Genomic DNA, 18577 nt, shown 5'->3' with positions numbered 1-18577 from the left:
GAAATTATCTATGGACTAATGGTTATTTATAATGGTGTTACGTTACCTGTGAGATGGTGTAAGTGGCAAAATGTAAGTTTCCAGGGGGTAGTTTTGTTGCCATTTTTCATAGCCTCTGGTTCCACTAGCATTAATCTCCTATTTCACAATATGTATTTCAGTAGCGAGGAAAATATCATTTTTCTCTTTCTTTACATTATGGTAAAATTCTATTCTTTACTTAAATATATTTTATGTCAATGCTTCTTTCTAGCTGGCTTCCTAAATGTTTTTTTCGTATTTGGTAACTTCAATCCCATCTGCTGAAAAATTCTATTTTCACAAAACACTGTATCAAAAATTTTACATCCATTTCTTTTTTAACAATGCTATTTTGACTAAAAATTATCACCCATAACATTATTTTAAGGGAAAGAGGTCATTTTTTTCTTTTTTCTTTTCAGCATAAAGGAAGAGATAAAAGTTTCATCATAGAAGCACACAAAAGCATTGTCAAATGACCAAAAGTAAATGATAGCTGAAAGTGATTTGCTGGGTTTTTAGCTACTTTAAAACAGACAATTTCTACAATAGATTTGAATATAGGGTGTCTTGTGATTATGTTACTTCAACAAAATCTGCTAAGTGGGCGTTGCAAGAAGATGGCTCAATGTCCGTGTGGAATTGAAAAGTATGCACTAGGAATGTACTTCTGGATGTGATCATTAGATCATGTGCAAAACCACAGGACTGAGGGCACTACTAAGAGAGCGAGTGTAGATGGAAAAAATAGAGAACATGACGTACATCCACACCGCTTTATGTCATAGTTACGTGTAATTATAGTGTTCTTTCATGTTCGTTGCTATGCAGTACTTGGTTGTGTGAAAATATCACAATTGATTTATCCATTTTATTATTGATAGGCATTTTGATTTCTTCCAGTATGTTTCAAAAACAATACAGTTAAAACCATTCCTGCCCCTGTAACCTGGTGCTCACATATGCATACAGCATATGCACATATGTAGTGCACATATGTACTAGTTTCTCCAGGGCATATGCACTGGAGGGAAATGCTGGGTCACAGAATATTTAAAATCTTAATATAATATATAATCTTAATAACTTCAAGATACAGGTAGAGAATTATGTTTCTACCGTTGCAAAACTCAAAAGGAAAGTGAAAACATAGTTATTTTAATCAAAGTTGGGGTAAATTTGGCAGCAGAATTAACTCAGGGTCCTGTGTGGCTTACCTGCATCCCCCTCTGGATGAGCATGTGTACGTTTCACTGACAACACAGGAAACAGATATGATCAGAGGTGTCCTCCTAGACTTCATATTTCTAATGTATGGCATGCTCACCATATCATTATATTATATGTTATACATTATTATATTACATATTGTTGTATTATGCATGGGAGTCTTACTTATGGCCACCATGAGAAGTCTTCTTAATTCCAGTTCCTTAAAGTTTCCAAGCCTAGACTCACGTCATCTGAGAATGACAGTTTTATCCTTCCTTTCTCCGCTGTACGTTTTGCTGCTGTGTTTGTTCTCCTTGGCTTTGTGCGCTGGCTAGAAACTGCAGCACGGTTTCTCAGAAGGTCCTCCTTAGCATCTGAAGATGTTAGATTCCACTTGTCATCATTCAGTTAAAAATACTTTCTGTAGCCAACTATGTATGTTTGATAGCTGGAATGTTTAGAAGCATATTTTTATAATTTCAAAACATTTGAAACTTTTCCAGGATTTTTAAAAAAGCTAGTTTAATTGCTGATAATTAAGCAAGTGGATTCTTTCCTTTGTCTAAGTCTAAATAGGAGCCCAGTTAAAAGAGTTATGGAAAAGGAATTGGGTATATAAGTTCCTAAAATATTATACCTGAACTAGAACGTAAGAGGCTGTTTCATTAGCATCCTGGTTTGGGGTTTGTTTGTCTTTGTTTTTCCTGGACGCTGGGCCTTGTTTATAGGTTACGTCCGTATCACCTGCATCCAGAATTTGTACTTAGGAAAGTCAGTAACATTCTGTGAATTTAAGAGGAACCAGAAATACTGTTTCATAATGATTGAAGGTCACCCTAGGTTCAATTTTTTTATTTAAGCCAAATATTTACTATGTTAAATGCCAGCAATATGGTACACTCTTTAACCCCCAACAATAATTTCTTTCAAAAGGCTAATATTTCATAGAAGTAAATAAATAGGGAAAAGAGATTTAAGACCTGCTATGAATATATTCTCTTAATTATTTTTGGAACCATTTTAAAACAAGATTAAACTATTAGATGAGTATCACTAAACAGCTATAACTAGAAATCTGGAAAGCTGTGCTTCCAAAAATAATGATACTTAATTGTTTAGTTATTTTCTTCTTCCTCTCTGTTTCTGGTGATACATTAAGAATATAATGTAACTGTTTTAAAGAAAGGAAGAGGGCTGTTCTTCTCATTGCAAGTTCTGTAAGTAAAAACTAAAAGGAAAACAAAAAGGAAAACCAGAAATACAAACTCACAAGTAAACTTAGTAATGATATGGAGCTAAACTCAGGAAAGGATTAAAATCAGGAGTAAAATCAAGGAAGATACACGATTCTATAAAAAATATGGTTTCTAATATACTTTCAGAGATGTTAACTAACTTGAATACATTCTATTTCCAAAGAATAACCTTTTCCCTGGGTCCCTAGTAAACTATAATTTCCCAGGATGAGATAGTGTTCCTTGCGTTGGAAAAATTCACATTATTTTTAGGTTGAAAGTAATAAAAAAGGTTTCCTCTATGACTCTCCATGCACTCTTCAAGCTACTATGAAAACAGGGGAAAAGGAAAAATCAAAATGAGAATTTTAACTGACCTGTTTTTTAAAACTTAAAACTCATGTTTCTTAAAAAATTCAATTTGGTCCATAATTTTTCAGTTATATGACATCTGGTGCTGGTCTTCTTTTTCAAACACAAGGAATATAGCTAAGTCTTGAGGAAAGACAGCCCTTCTTGGTTTTCTCCATCATCACCACTGGCACTGATCCACTCTCCCTTAGTAGAAGGTGTAATCGTGGAGTTGAGTACTCTGGAAAATGATAGAAAGAAGAAATAACCCTGACATCAGGGTGGGAAAGTAGCATGGTATATTGATTGATTTATTTTATTTTTTATTGAAGTATAGTTGATTTACAATGTTTTATTAATTTCTGCTGTATAGCACAGTAATTCAGTTACACATCTGCATATTCTTTTTCATGTTCTTTTCCATTATGGTTTATCACAGGATATTGAATATAGTTCCCTGCGCTATACAGTAGGACCTTGTTGTTTATCCTTCCAATATATAATAATTGCATCTGCTAATCCCAAACTCCATCTCTCCCCGCCCCTTGGCAACCACAAGTCTCTTCTCTATGTCCCTGAGTCTGTTTCTGTTTCATAGACAGGTTCATTTGTGTCATATTTTAGATTCCATATATAAATGATATCATATGGTATTTGTCATTCTCTTTCTGGGTTACTTCATTAAGTATGAGAATCTCTAGTTGCAACCATGTTGCTGCAAATGGCATTATTTTGTCCTTTTTTATGGTGGAGTAGTATTCCATTGTATATATGTACCACGTCTTTATCCATTCATCTGTTGATGGACATTTAGGTTGTTTCCATGTCTTAGCTATTGTGAATAGTGCTGTTATGAACATAAGGGTACTTGTATCTTTTTGGATTAGAGTTTTGTCTGGACTTTTGCCCAGGAGTGGGATTGCTGGATCATATGGTAATTCTATTTTTAGTTTTCTGAGGAACCTCCATACTGTTTTCCATTGTGACTGCACCAACTTACATTCCCACCAACAGTGTAGGAGGATTCCCTTTTCTCCACACCTTCTCCAGCATTTGTTATCTGTAGAATTTTTAATGATGGCCATTCTGACCAGTGTGAGGTGGTACCTCATTGTAGTTTTGATTTGCATTTCTCTAATAATTAGCGATGTTGAGCATCTTTTCGTGTGCCTATTGGCCATTTGTATTTCTTCTTTGGAGAAAAGTTTATTTCGGTCTTCTGCCCATTTTTTGATTGAGTTGTTTGTTTTTTTGTTGTTGAGTTGTATGAGCTATTTGTATATTTTGGAAATTAAGCCAATATATCCATAATAGTTGAACAGACAAGTGAGAGCAACGATGAATATTAGTGTATTGATTTAAATATCCTTGAGGACTACCTATACATGCTCTAAAATTGAGATGTAAAAATGGTAGGCATCATTTCCTATCATAATTATGAGGCAGCTTGTGGCACCAGTAGCCTGATTTTTCCTGGATTCTTTATCAAAACATTAAACACCTACTTCTCTTTGTCCTGGTACCATCTATCCAGCCATCTCTGTCTTCATAGAATAAGTAGAGACCTACCCATCTCATAGACCTGACCTACAGTCTGGATTGGCTCTTATTATTTTCTGGAACACACCATCACATAAATGTATCTGCGTAAACACACATTTGATCTGATCTTTCATGTGATTAGAAGACACTGAATTTCACTGCTTTGTGGTCCTTGCGTCAGCCCACTTATATGTTGTGGGTTTCTATTTTCCACAGTTCTCTTAAATTTCCTCCTGTGAATATTGTGATAGTCTTTGGCAGGAATCAATAAAAGCTCTCAAAAAGAAACTGGCTAGAAAAAACAAGATACAGATCACAAAAAAGTGCCCCACTGGATTAAGGCACGAGTTTGCTTGACCAGTGTTCTGCTTCTGATGGTGGCATCCAGCCAGAGCCTGAAATGGGAGTCATCCTACTGACTTTTCACATTATGATAATGAGACCACGGTCCCCCCAGATGCCAAAGCGACCCATTTTTTTATGGACCAGCTCAAATGTCAGTTCCTCTACTAAACTACTTTCAATCCATAGTTCTACAGATTAAAAAAATATGGAAAGCACTTTAGAGAACTGCCTGAGTGATGAAGTCATTGTAATATTTAAATAATGCATCACAATCACTTTTACGATGTGACATGCTGTGTGAAAATAAACATCGGTGGGAATTATTACAGTGCGTCATTAGGATTCCTGTTGAGTCGTCACTCAGAAACTTGTGGTTTCTGAAAAGAATACGGTTTTCACATACAATCAATTTTTCTATGGTTTGACAGACAGCATCAATAGCTACCAACTGTTCAGCAGAGCAAAAACCACCAGACTGCTGGCTCTCTGTACAGATCCTCTGGGTTCAAAATAATATTTTTAACCCCATGTTTTATAAATTCCTACTTTATACCTTTTCCCCATAATAACCAATATGAATTACAGAGAACAAAGTCTAACTCTGTGTTTGATACCAGGGCTGCCACAAAAGAAGCCCCCGTGCTGTCCAGCTGTGATGGCCTATGATAATTCCACAATTCCGCAACGTGGTTCGGTCCCTTAAAAACTTATATTTAGGGCTTCCCTTGTGGTGCAGTGGTTAAGAATCCGCCTCCCAATGCAGGGGACACAGTTTCGAGCCCTAGTCCGGGAAGATCCCATATGGCGCAGAGCAACTAAGCCCTTGCGCCACAACTACTGAGCCCACGTGCCACAACTACCGAAGCCCGCACGCCTAGAGCCTGTGCTCCGCAACGAGAGAAGCCACCGCAATGAGAAGCCCGCGCACCGCAACGAAGAGTAGCCCCTGCACACTGCAACTAGAGAAAGCCTGCGTGCAGCAACGAGGACCCAAAGCAGCCAAAAATAAATTAATTAATTAATTTAAAAAACATATTTAATTACATTTTCATAATTTTCAGAGTTCAGCTTAGGACGTTTATCCTGTTTGTATAGCTGAAAAACTACATTTGTAAGTATTTAATTAGAATACTTCATTCATTTTCTTAGTGCATCTAAAAATCTTCTAAGATTATTTAGGAAAATAATCATATATATAATGAATCCATACAAAAAATATCTATGGTCACAGCTTAAGGTGATATGTAAAGACTCATCTCCTGTGATTTGAGTATAATGAGAATTATAGGTTTACACAGGTCACCCTAGGCAACTTTACTTTTTTAGTTTTTCAGAGGTTAATAGATTTTGTCTAGAGCTACAAGATTACCTTGCTGAATTTTTATACTGTTTTTCTAGATGGTCATAGTTCTCAAAGATAAACTGGCTAGAAGCACATTAAGTTCTAAGAAAATTTTGAAAAAGTATACAAATAAATTAGCATTTATTATTAATTACACTAGCAAAAATGACCATATTAAAAATTAATACAATATACAAAGACCACTTACATTTCTTACCACCATAAATTTAGCTTCTTTACAAAGCACCTAAATGTTAGAAGTGCCTGAGAGGACAAGATGATTTTGGTTCAGTAATAAAATTCATTCATTCTGCTTTACATTGACATTTTTAATATACATCCTCTGTATGTAATGAGATGGTTCCATAAATATCCTAATTCATTGTAACAGCAAATTTACTGTTCAGTTTTCTCTCATATTTCAACAGTTAGTGTCTAACAAAATTAGCCTTAGCCAACATCACAGAGTCTTGAGTCAGTTCTAGAATTTCTGTGTGAAACAACAAAGCAGTCAGAATGTTGTCAAGGTCATGAGCAGCATGATTAGCTTAAAACCACCAGGATAGGACATTGTCTTCAGAGCTTAGCCAACTAATTCTCTAAAATCCATTAACTCCTTCCGGTCTCCCAGTGATTTTTATCTTGTCAGGAAGGTAGTTCAACATGTACTCCAAGGAACTTTTGGAGTCATGCTGTGTACGCATAACTGAGTACAACACTGGTCCTGATGCAAGTGAATAGTTAATTCTACTAGTGATGGCCAGCTCTGTACCCAACACCACATTTGTAGTCTTCATATGTACTCAAATGCTGAAATAAGTCTTTTATGAGAATTCTTCCTTGCAAGAAGTATTATTTTTTAGATTTTTTCTGTTAGTATTTTACTCTACATTTTATCCACATGACCTTATAAAATATAATGTATTATAAACCATATGAATCAATTAAAATTATCAACAGTATATATCAAATTTAAATTTGAAATACCCTATACGAAATAAATTATAGTATTTCTTACTTACAATACTCTTTTAAAAGTGCTTTTGGGCACAATCAGCCTGTTTTTTTGACAATCTTTACTAAAACAAAAATGTACTAAATGTATGGAACAAACCTACAAAATCAGCATTATTTGCAGGTGGTCCATTATGAAATGAATATTTTTTTCTGAATGATAAAGACCTTTTGAGGATGAAAAAATATAAATTCCTGCATTCACACTATAATTGTATTGTTCAATGAAAATGCTTTTCTGACAAATTGTGGTTATGTAATGTAACCACATAATTAGCACTTTACTCTGAATAACTTTCTAATCAGCAAGCGCCACATGGCACAAGCAGTTTCCTTCTCTACGAAACTTCAATAAAATGGTGCTTTCAGTCTAAGATTTCAACTTTACAATTCCCATGTGAAAAAATAATGGTTTCTTTAAAAATGTAATTTTTGTTTTGCTGTGTAATCTCTGAGCAGTCTTCGTGCCTGTGCTCTCCACAACACAAGACTTAACGTTTTAAGCTATATGATGGGGGATAAGCTGACACAAAACCCTAGTGTCAGTCGTGGTGACGAAATCTGTAAATAGGAAAGGATGCTAGTAATAATAGCTAGCACAAAAACTTCTGTGTGTTCTCAGATGATGTTTGAAAGTTTTATCCCATACTTACTTAATACTACATAAAAGTAAAGAATCTGTTAGGAATACTATTGAGTAAACATTTTGTCTATCCAAAGGCATCAACCTTAAAATGGTCTTCCTATTTCTCTTACAAATGTCCAGGATTTTGACCTAGCTTCTGTATCTCCCTTGTGTCGTTTCTTCAGAATTCTTCAGGCTGTGCCTACAAGTAGAAAGTAAACTTTGAGGAAGACCAAGAAGTGCCAAGGGAAGGCTTTGAGAAATGATACTGATGTAGCTAGGAGGAATGGGAAGTAAAACAGCTTCCCCAGGCTGATTTCTTATCTCCCCGAGATAAGGAAGTCTGAATACTTGTGCCTTTGTTTTTCTTTTCTTCTTTCTTTTGCTTTTTTTGTGCCTCAGCCTATTCCTGAGGGCTGAAAGCGTCAAGTTTCTAAGGATGTTGTTTTTCCATGGCTTCTGTTACTCATGAGAGCTGAGTGTGGATCAGAACTGAGTATGAACTTCTCTACCGGTGAGCATTAGAACAGTTCTTTACTTCAAGCCATCCTTTCCTCATTTCTAAGATGGGGTAATGCTGTCAACCTTTTAGGAGTTGTAGCAATAGCCAGAATAATATTAAGTCAGTCCCCTCATGTCTAGAGCTCCCCAAGGCAACATGATGGGAGCTGCATGAACAAAAATCCTACATAGGGCTTCCCTGGTGGCGCAGTGGTTGAGAGTCCGCCTGCCGATGCAGGGGACACGGGTTCGTGCCCCGGTCCGGGAGGATCCCACATGCCGCGGAGCGGCTGGACCCGTGAGCCATGGCCGCTGAGCCTGCGCGTCCGGAGCCTGTGCTCCGCAACGGGAGAGGCCACAACAGTGAGAGGCCCGCGAACGGCAAAAAAAAAAAGAAAAACAAACAAAAAACCCGCCTACATAACCAGTGGAACTGTTCTGTAGGAAAGGGGCCCAGAAACATGCATTTCCTCTGCTCATAAAGGGAAAAAAGGTGGCTAGTCTCATTAGCTTCTAGAAGTTTCCTTGAAGACTGGATGGGAAGGATCCTTGGTGATCTCTGCAGGAGAAGGACAAACTGAGGGTTTCCAGGTTTACAACCCAAATTATCATCCCTTTTGAAATGTAAACACCTGGGAAGGCATGCCCAAATCCCTCTGGAGGTCTCTGGGTTATTTAATCTCTCTCAGAGTTAAAACAGGTGTCTATCCTGGATATAACCATGGGGGTATTGTGGAGATAAGAAATGTCTTATCATTTTGGATGGAAACAAATAGCTCCATCCTTACAGAAGCAAATAGCTGCAGAGCAAATGCTCACGGTATGTGAAATGTAACATACTCCTGGGGAAACTGAAACCAGACTTTCTCTCTCTTCACAGTTTATGAGTATCCATAGCTCAGGAGGCTAGACTTTGTAGGAACACCGAGAACTCCAGGGAAGATCCCCCTACAGGTCCTTGCGTTGTCATCATCATCATTAACTTCACCATCATGATTATCATCAACATAATCATCATCCTCATTGTCCTCCAGCCTGAGATCCCCACAGAGATTCTGATAACAGACAGCTTTGTTCTCATAACTCTTCAACATTCCTTTCCCCGCTTTTCTCCTTGAAATACCTTCAATTTGGCCTGCCCTGGCCGTATCACGCCCTGCATTCTGAGTCAATAGGCCATCCTGTTTTCTGTGGTTCCCATTCTTTACCAAATCATGTTCTTGTTCTTGTTTATTTATTATCTGCCTGGATGATCCTCGAGTCACAATTTGCTGGCAATGAGCAGAACTTTAGAAATCATTCAATCTTCATTATAGAGACAAAAATGGAGACACAGAGTCATCCAAGTAGTTGATAATATTAATCTCTTTAACAATTCACTTCTCCATATTTGAGAAGAACATATTTCATCATTTGGGCTTCTGAGAAAGTGCTTTGTTTTGTATTTTGAAAAAAGGCTTCCATTGCCAGAGTCTCAAAACTATGAATGTATTCATATCATTGTACAAATAAGAAAATGAATCTGGGAGAGGTTGGCATTTACTCAACATCACAAAACCAGTGTGTGAGAGTCAAATGAGGTCCCAAATCTACTGATTTTGGGGGCATAGCCCACAAGGCAGAACACTCTATGAAACCTTCCAGGGCAAAGGGAATATATGTGTCACAGCTTTAGAAAGACAGCTCCATAAAGGCTGCCCTAACCCAGAGGAAAAACATCATAAAAAAGGGAACTCACATCAGTCTTACCTGGAGTGATCCACACCAGCAATGAAAATAATATCAAGTGGACAAACTCAGTTTTCTGTTCAGTTACACATTTGGGACATACGCACATACTTTTGAAATAATACCAAAATGTCAAAATCTCATGGAGAGTTGAACCTCCTCCTCATGTTCACTTTGAAATTCTAGGAATTAATTATGCCATCAAGGGCTTAGTAAAGCTAGAATGTATACTAGTTTGACCAAATTATAACAAATGCCAAATAGTGAATGTTAACTCTACAATTTAGTCCATTCAGTGTAATTACAATCAGCTTCTAGGTTCAGGTAGTTATTCAAATTAACAGAAATACAGAACTTCATAGCTTTTGCTCAAAACTGGGAATGTTCTTTATGTTCACAGTTGCCTTAGGAGATGAGGTTTATAATTCATATGTGAAGATCCTCTAACAAATTTTGCTGAAGTACAGTGGTCCTGAAATTTCATTAGTCTATTGAAATACCTTGAAATAGCTATTCTGTTTTTATTTCTCCTGCACATATGGTAATTTTACCCTGCTAATTATTAGTTATAATCTATATATTCTTTATATAATGAATCTATAATGTATGTAATTATATCATCTTTGCAAATATGAACAAAATGCATGACTTAACGCTACACTTTTCTCACTTATATTGAGGGACAACGTTCTATTTTTGGTGTTATTCTTGATGTCGTGTAAAGGAGACTATTAGGTCATGTGAATAAGAGGCACTGCTACAAACCTGTCATCTCAGGCCTGGTGTCTTTGGCCTTTTATTTCCTCAGTTACTAGAAACTGGATTCTATGTGGTCAGCCAAAACTAGTCACAATTAGAAATGATACACAAACGTCTGTGAGTTTAGTTCGAGCAGCAAGGACTGACACGTGAGTGCCTGTGTGCCTGGGCCCTGCCCTCTCCCAGCGTTGGAAAGGCAGGAGGTTCCCGACCCTGGGCCCTCCCACCAGGGTTAGACAGCTGGGCACTAAGTCTGTTTGAGTATAAACACCCAAGGCACCTGGCGCTATTCGCCGAGTTCTACACGTAGTTCTGAATCCTTCCTGTGTTTGCTTAGAATATTTCTATTCATTTCTGGATAATTCCTTCATTTTTAATCCCATGCTTCTGCAGACTGTTGTCACCTTCTGCCTCAGTTAGCTGAAGCTCTGAGTCATTTTCTCAGGAAACATGCATTCATGCAGCGCCTTATAGGATAAAACAGGAAATTTAAAAACTAAAATAAAACATGGTTCCTACCTGGGTGATTTTGACAGAGAGTGGAGCAAATCATATCCTCAAAACAAAACTTAAATATAGATAAAGAATGTATGAAATACTTAGCCTCTAAGTTATATGTTATTCTTTCCCCAACAATAATATCATCAAAAAGCTTTTATTAATTACTTTAATATAAAAAATGTGCCATAAGATATTCAGGAGCCTAAAATAATAGCTTATGCCAAGCCATTTTTCATCTTTAGATTGCATTATTATTTACCTTATTTATTTTTATGAGGTGTTTGAGCTAGTCAGATGAATGTTGAAATTTGACCTTTGAAATTTAGAGTACTGCTCATAAACTTGACTTGAATAAAACACAGTTTGTCACTTTCCAGCTTTGAAGTTGAGTAGGGACTAAAGAAATACGTGAAATGAGGCAGTATAAACTTGTTTTTGATAGATGCTTCTGATTTCTATGATACATAATTTTGCAGAATTTTGGAATAAGCTTCAAGCCCTGTCGACCTAATTGAAAAGTGTGGCATAGACACAGAGAAGGGATAATTAGTAATGTCATACATACCAACAGAGTGAATGGCACAGAAATTCAGGACTGTGAGTTGATTTGTTGCAGAAATAAGCGTGGCTGGTGATGTCAGAAAAGGCTTCAGAGAAATGATAATCATATCTATGGTTTTAGGTAGAGAGAAAGCAGGGAAAACATCCCAGGTGTGGAGAACATACATTTTCATGATCATAGGTGTGGCAATAGGAATAAATAGCGATTTTGCAAAGAGGAGCCCAGTTTTGTTGACAAGAAGAAATCAGTAGAGAAGGAGGAGACACATCTGAGAGCAAGGTTGGAACTAGATTATGGAAAGTGCTGAGAAACAGGAAGACGCTTCTCGGTAGGAAGTGGGAAGCAGAAGGTCATCAAACTTACTTAGCAAGAGGTCAACGTTATGAAAACATTTTATATTAGAGCAACTCTAGTTTTGACTTTCAGATAAATATATTGGGTTGGCCAAAAAGTTCGTTCAGTTAGTGAGTACAGTGTTCAGTAAAATTCCTGCTGAAAATGAAAAATGTGTCTTTACTTAAAACCGAATGAACTTTTTGGCCAGCCCAATACCTCCAAGAGAAATTATAATGGAAAGACAGCAGCAATAAACTGCATTCACATTGTTTAGTGGCTTTTAAAATAATCTGCTCATTAGGCAAGAAGTGTCTGGACCAAGATGGTGACACTGAAATCAAAAAAGGGCTGTATTTCAAAGATACTTGGAAAGAAAGTTTGTTAGGATTTGGGAACTCTTTGCATAAGCTGTGGGTGGAGGGGGAAGAATCACTACCTCAGCCAAAGACGGCAGGAAATGACTATAAATGGAAACTTCAGAGGAAATTGCCAACATGGTAGAGAGGAAAATAGCAAATGTCTGTAACAGCTTATTAATTTATAAAGTCATGACCTAGCACATATGTACATATGCACACTCGTATGTACACAAAAGGCTTGGTCACTGTACAGTTTTACAGTGGGCAGCCAGCATCCCCTCTGCCCAGTGAAATGGTCTCTTTCTTATATTGATGGATACATCAAGTATATCCCAGAAAGACAAGGAACAGGAATTCCTATTTCGATATCTGTCATGTGATGTGGACCCCGAGCAGATTTTGAACACCTTCCTGTGTTTGAGGAATGTCCCATATGACACGTCGCTAAAGTGTAAAGTTTAATGAATATGAAAGCTCTTCACTGCCAGCTCAGGAGACAGCTTATGAAGAGGTGCTTTCATCCCCACGTGGGTGAGAGAGGTGTCCTCGGTCAGGAACAAGCACAGTGGGAGACGGTGCCCAGTGTCCAGTGTCAGCCGAAGCACTTGTGGGAACCTCGGTCCTGGGCTCTGGACACTGGGCATCACTGCGTAGCCTCCTAAGCTTGAACAGCGGACCCTGCTGGGGACTCTGTGAGCTAATCCATGCTAACAGCATGCCTGCCTCCTGACACCAGCGGTAGGCCACTCCTTGACACAAAGATGGGCTCAGGGCTTCCCCAGTGGCGCAGTGGTTCAGAATCCGCCTGCCAATGCAGGCACATGGGTTCAAGCCCTGGTCCGGGAAGATCCCACATGCCACGGGGCAACTAAGCCCGTGCGCCACAACTACTGAGCCTGCGCTCTGGAGCCTGCGAGCCACAACTACTGAGCCCGTGAGCCACAACTACTGAGCCCATGCGCCTAGAGCCCGTGCTCCCCAACAAGAGGAGCCACCGCAATGAGAAGCCCGAGCACCGCAACGAAGAGTAGCCCCCGCTCGCCGCAGCTAGAGAAAGCCCGCGCTCAGCAACAAAGACCCAACGTGGCCAAAAAAAAGAAAAAGGGTCAGAGCGTTGATGAGCAACACAGCCTAAAGGAATAAATGAATGAAGTATGCCTGCATATCTAGTCTTCATGCTCAAATTTAGCTGTACTGTGTCATCAATATTAATTTCTATTCATCATTAACCATATTAAAACAATCATAACACGTAATTTGACTCACTTCTCTTGACGCCTTATGACGGTTTTCACTCTTGAAATGTACTGTATATATTTTATTTTAAGCTGGATGAAGAACGTTTCTAGAACTCCTTCGATACAGGACAGAATAATTTTAATTACAAAATTATACAGTTTCATCTACCAATACTAAAAGTTTGGGAGACCTAATAATGTCTATATTTCAGGGACCATGTAGATATATTTTTCTGTATATAAACCTATAAGAGAATTAGTTTTTCTAAGATTTATTATGTGTCAAATGTCAACATAAGGGAGATTTTGTATGCATATATTTACAATGTTTTGCAAAAAGAGAGAAAATCTATCCGTTTTTGGAACCACAGGGAAATAAGAAACCACAGGCAAATGCTGCAGGCTACTCATCTTAGTTTGACAGGGATGTTGTCCTAGACTGTTCCATTTCTTTGCAGAAGTGAAAAAAAACCCCACATAATTACGCCTGGGGAAACCTGCCAGGGGAATTCCTATTACTATGTGCGTTTTTCATACAAATCATCAGGCAGTGGGTAGGTGAAAGCTTGTCCTCAGCACTAGCCATTAATTTTGAGAAACACTGGCTGACAAACCCCTTTTGCTTTTGGTTATTTTTATAGTGTGTCTAAAACTTTCTCTAGATTTCTGAGCACAAAAAAATACAAGCAGCCATCCCTAAATGAATTAAGTTGGGACCAGGAAACATCAGATTAGACCTAGATTATCAATTTCAGGCGATGAAGAATAGGATAATTGTTTTCCAATCAACTAAGGTAAATTGCTTGCTTATCATTGCCCTCGGTGATGACGTTATATCCAGGTCTTCCCTCCAAAATTGCCACAGGAGAGATAATAGTCTCCCTAATATGTATGTGGGCATTTATTTTTAAACAATATTTTCCTGTGTATTTGCTGCTTACAACTCCCTATGTACTAAAATATATACTAGATCAGTCTGAAGTAAATGAGTTCTTGGGTGTTCATATAGAACAGCTCTGAAGATACACTCTAATGTAACTTCATGTCAGCACATTATTAATTTTGTTATGCAAGTATGCCTTTCTTGGAAAGACTGTACTATCCCGGAATATTATGATCGCTCCCTTGGTTGTTACCACTACATAGTATGAGATTATATTTAAATTGTTTTTTCTTTTCCCTCCAGCACATTTTTCCCCCAAAATTAAGGATATTTAGGAAGAAAGATTCTGAACAGCCACTTTTACTTTCGTTTAACAGAGTAAAAACTCTTTAATATACATCAGGAAGAATAGTTTAACAATTTTTTGTTTACACAGTTAAAACATGAATATACTTTCATTATAAAAGTTCAAGTAAGAAAGAAGTATGTCGAGTATAAGTGAAAGTCTTCCTTAATTATCTAAGAATTCTCTTTGGGGTAATCACAGTTCCTTCCCTGCTGAAATCATAGTTATTTTCCATGTCTATTCTACCTAAAACTTATAGTGATACAATTTTTGAGCTGCTACAACTATTGTATTAATTTAATTTTACAAGTTGTTGCTTGTGTTTGCCTAGAACTTCAAATGATATTGCATACACCCTCCCACATCACAATATTTTGAATGATTAGAAATTGACTAAAGGGTTAACTACGCGAAAGTTGACGACACCGTCCTTAAGTACTCTTAGCCACAGTTTTTCAGTCTTTAAAATGGGGATTTAGTAAAAATATATACCTCCTAAAATTGCTGTGAAGGACAAAAGAAATAATAGATTGGAACATTTATTCTTATCTATGAATATTCATAAAATTACTACATATAATTTTCATGTAAACTGGGAAATTCACATTTAGGAATGATTTCAGCAGCACTGACAGGCTGACACATCTTGTGTTTGTGTAAAACAGTCTTTTGTACAACAGTTTTTTTCAAGTAACTACACTGTGATCCATGATCTTCTCAGGGATGTTGATAATTTATGCCAAAGTCAGAAGGAGGGATTAATTGATCAAAGTAAAATGAAATAAAAAGCACAGGAAATTAACACCTACTAAATTCAAAGGGAAAATGCCATCTTCTGAGTCATGTAATTGCAATGCCTCTCTCAAGCAGAAAAAAAGTTGCAGGATCAATCTCTGAATTTGAGGCAGTGCTGAAAAACTCTTTGATTAACATTTCTTTGTTGGTTTTCTCGCTGAAGGTTGATGTGTTTTTCCACCGGTACCACTGACTTACGTTTTTCCCCAGTTCTCTATCATCCCCGCTTAGATTTTGCCGGTTACTATTAAACAGATTGCATCCAACAAAAAGCTGCTTTACTTCCTAGAAAAATGTGTTCATATAAAGTAGCTTTCTGAAAGTATACTCCTCTAAATCATTTTAACATTATGGGAGCACATCATCCAGGGGCTTGAAAACAGGTTTAGTTTTCTCTATCCATTAAATGGTCCACTCAAACTAACCTCTTTTAATAAACTAAAATTCAAGTTTCTGTCTCACTGACCTCAGAAACTATGAAATGCCATGAAAATAACAGATTTTCAGCACACAAACTACATATGCTTGACGAATCCTGTTCTTGTGGGCAAACACTCTGATCATGTAGTTCATACTGGGATTCAGAAAATACGACATTTTCAATCACCTGTTATTAAGGATTTTTTTTTTTTAGGAAGGAAATGCTATGTGATCCATGCTTCGAGCCCAACTGTGGGTAATAAAAAATCATCATTTTAAGCCCAAGTTCCTAATAAGGTATTTGTGGGACCCATAATCCAAGTGGTGGGAACAAGGCCCTTGTTCACGTACCCAGGACTTTGAAAACGTCACGTGTGGAGCAGCAACCCCTCGTTCTCAGCCTCCCTCCCTCACTGCCCTCCTCCGGCCTGGGACCCACAAAGTTTGGCCAGCAGTGTTGGTACAATGTCAGGCCTACGCTAGGCTGGGAGGCCCACTGCTCCTCCTTTCCCTAAGTTACTCTGCCGCCTAGCATGAAACAGTTATGCTGAACAGGGAAGCACACCTGAGAGAAGGCAGGGCTGCCCCTCTGAGTCCTGAGCGCGGGGGTGACACGTGGCAGTCACGTCGTCAGTAGCTGGGGGGCTGTGGATTTTGTTAAGATCATTTGAGCCTCTGCTGGAAGGAAAGCTCTCTCTTCTCCACCTGAGCTCTGATCAAGGCGTTTCTCCCCCAGCTCGCCACAGTGAACATTCTAGCAGGACAGCAGGTCCCTTTGCTGGGCTGATTTGAGAGAGTTTTGCGTTGTCTCTGCTCCCGTGTTTTTTTTTTCACCTTATTGAAATGTGGGGTTGTTGAGAAGGGATACAGAGCAAACTCTCAGCGACGCAAAGGTAAGAAAGGAAAACCTGTCCAGTGCTTAATAAAGGCCATCGTTCTTTCTGCCTTTTCAGTCAGCCTTCTGCCCTGCAGCAGTGATTGAAAAATGGGAAATTACCTAACCTAGAACTTTGTTTGATCATCTAACCTCCTTAGGTAAAAGCCTCTTTCTCTTGCAATGTTAACATAATTTGCAGTGAACTGGCAAAGGCCTTTCAGGCTTTATTTTTACGGGTAATATTATGTGTGCTTACAGAAAATTTTAATACGCAGGTGCTTATATTGAGGTGTTTGTGTAAACACTGTCAGCAGCTGGCATCCTGAGTAGTGTAATTCCTCATATACTTATTATCCACACCACCTTTGCTGGGACTGAAATACGCTGTGCATCAGAGACTGCCAGACTTTGTATAGTTCTCGGTCCAGTAAAATTAACAGCAACAACCAAAACTAAGAGTTCTGATTCAGAGTGCCAAACTTTTATTTTACCAAATAAAAACCTGCACCTCTTCACCAGCTACAACCAAATCATTCATTCATTAGTTCAGCATGTATTTATCAAGAAACGACTATTTTCTACTCACTTGCAATATAGTGATGAATAGAAGAGCAAAGTCTCTGTCACATGACTTTGAGCCAATGAGCCCGTGAAATATGGTCGCACCACCAGGGAAGGAAGGGTAGAAACGGTAACACGATGCATTTAATTGGGTGCATTTTGTAGTATATGAAAACAATCCTGTAGCACCCCTCTGTTTGTCCTTTCACTTGAGACAGCTTTTTAGAGAATAGGCTATTAGTGAACCTTCCTCTATGGACCTTCAGGTGTTCGAAGCAAAAAAAAAAAAAAAACCCTGCCAACCCCTAGTGAGGGCAAGCAACTTGTGGATCATTCTCATTAGCACATTTTATTTAATTAATTAGTTTATTTTTTTGCGGTACGCGGGCTTCTCACTGTTGTGGCCTCTCCCGCTGCGGAGCACAGGCTCCGGACGCGCAGGCTCAGCGGCCATGGCTCACGGGCCCAGCCGCTCCGCGGCACGTGGGATCTTCCCGGACCGGGGCACGAACCCGCGTCCCCTACATCGGCAGGTGGACCCTCAACCACTGCGCCACCAGGGAAGCCCTCAGTAGCACATTTTAAATGTATATATGTATTATTATGCTTTTTATTACTATGTATCTTTTACCATGTATCAGATTCCATGTCTTTCTTTACAATTCACTGTCATAATTTTTTCCTGGTTTATATTTTTTCCTCCACACTTGAGGGGTCATATTTAACATGAATTATCGGGACATTTGCTTCACAGATTTGAATCATCAGACGAGAGGATGAAGCCAGTGAGTATCTGTCCAGGGTTTTTGAGGCTTATCTACCAGGCAGGCATCAGCAGCTTGTCTATCAGCTGTATCAGACGTGTAGGATGGCACTGAAATCTATTTTAGTGATAAAACTTCTCAACGTATGCTTTTCAGATGAAATGCAGTTATTATAAGGAACCGACAGTTGATTGTCATTAGTTTTATCCTGTAAGTTTGTATTTGTAGAGTTGAAAACAACTAGCTAAAAATTCTGTTTT

General features: G+C 38.3%; 1 long non-coding RNA gene across 1 annotated transcript; it reads right to left on the bottom strand.

Moving 5' to 3' along the window:
• Positions 1-1427: 1427 nt before the first annotated feature.
• On the bottom strand, positions 1428-6363 carry LOC141277522 (uncharacterized). The gene is made up of 4 exons (XR_012329033.1): positions 6257-6363; positions 2846-3060; positions 1871-2016; positions 1428-1681 (listed from the first exon to the last, which is right to left on the bottom strand). It is a non-coding gene; the product is annotated as an uncharacterized lncRNA (long non-coding RNA).
• Positions 6364-18577: the final 12214 nt, after the last annotated feature.

The sequence above is a fragment of the Tursiops truncatus genome, chromosome 21 (assembly GCF_011762595.2).
Source record: "Tursiops truncatus isolate mTurTru1 chromosome 21, mTurTru1.mat.Y, whole genome shotgun sequence".
Lineage (NCBI taxonomy): Eukaryota > Metazoa > Chordata > Mammalia > Artiodactyla > Delphinidae > Tursiops > Tursiops truncatus.
This window is presented reverse-complemented; position numbering and strand designations above follow the sequence as displayed.